This window comes from Lolium rigidum, chromosome 7 (genome assembly GCF_022539505.1).
Source record: "Lolium rigidum isolate FL_2022 chromosome 7, APGP_CSIRO_Lrig_0.1, whole genome shotgun sequence".
Taxonomy (NCBI): domain Eukaryota; kingdom Viridiplantae; phylum Streptophyta; class Magnoliopsida; order Poales; family Poaceae; genus Lolium; species Lolium rigidum.
In genome coordinates, this window is record NC_061514.1 from 155024432 (window position 1) to 155025806 (window position 1375).

Below are 1375 nucleotides of genomic sequence, written 5' to 3' on the forward strand. Positions count from 1 at the left end.
TCTTATACCAATAGATTTCTTTTATATTCTTAATCTATTGTTAAAGTAACTAAAGTAGCTATAATTCTTTTTATAGTTAACTTTGGTGATAATGATGAATGGTTTCTCACCATATATATTATAGTCTTTAACTCTAAGCTTTACTTATGAGCTTATATCTTCTACTTCAAGTTCTTAGGGTTTATGATCACTACAAAATTTATAATGATCAAGGTTTGGCTTCCTAGGTTATTACTGGAAATATTTAGATATGGTTTTACCAATTACCCCTCTCACTCCACAAGGACTTGGATTATAATCTAAGGTTCTACTCTAGGAATGATGATGTGATTATCTATATATGTGGTCTTCCTTAGAATTTCTACCTTGCTATCTTCTGTAGCTTGTTCTTCAGGAATTCTGATAAACTTGCATCTTGTGGCATGCCTCCACCTCCTAGCTGCTTCATCTTGATCCTAACTATTTTATGGAGTGGCTCAATGTGTTGGTCTTCATGCATCATGGTGCAAGATGATGAGATGAATGAGGTAGAGGGTTCCTTTTATAGGCTTGGGCATGCTCTAATATCATGACACATGGGTGGATGACTCTTTCTTTAATTTGATGAGTAAGGTGCTTGGTTGTCATGCTCTCATCCATAGCAATCCTTTAAGCATGAGGTGGCATAGCTTAGGATTCAAGCTATGTAGATATTTTCATCCTATGTGGCATTGAGATTATCCTCTCATGTGATTTATTTTTGGATAGCCAAGTGGCTTTTGCTACTAAATATCTTGTGAATGATTTTATGCTTGTGGTTGAGTCACTATATCATATGTGATGGTATTTATATCATTATTGGGAACAAAATGTCAAAGATAAGGATCATACCCCAATTTTTGAATGATGATATTTGATTTCACCAAGGCATGATCATATGAGTTTCAAAGTACTCATAGTTTATTTTATTCAAATAGTTTGGACTATAATTCGTAATGTAAATAATTTTAGTTTTGTGATATTCCACATATTTAAATAGTTATGCTTGAAATAAGAATGTGGGACTTTTATGCACTTAGGTCCTTGTGTTTTACCATATTTGGTAATTAATTTTAAAGTGAATTCAATTATACCCCAAGTGTAGTTTCTTAACTTGTAAGTGTTAATAACTTAGAGTTTGATTATTATCTATTTGATGGTTATAGGCTTCTCCCATCTCTAGGGTTTAATGATAAGCTTGTGTTGCTGTTGAGTTCAAGAATTACCATGAGGTTCATGGTAAGGACATGGGTTAGTTTTAAGACATGGAGAAGATAAGTGAAGAATGGGTTCTCCATTTATTATTACTTGATTTCCAATTTAATAGTTGTTCATATGTGTTGGTAAAGAATACCAT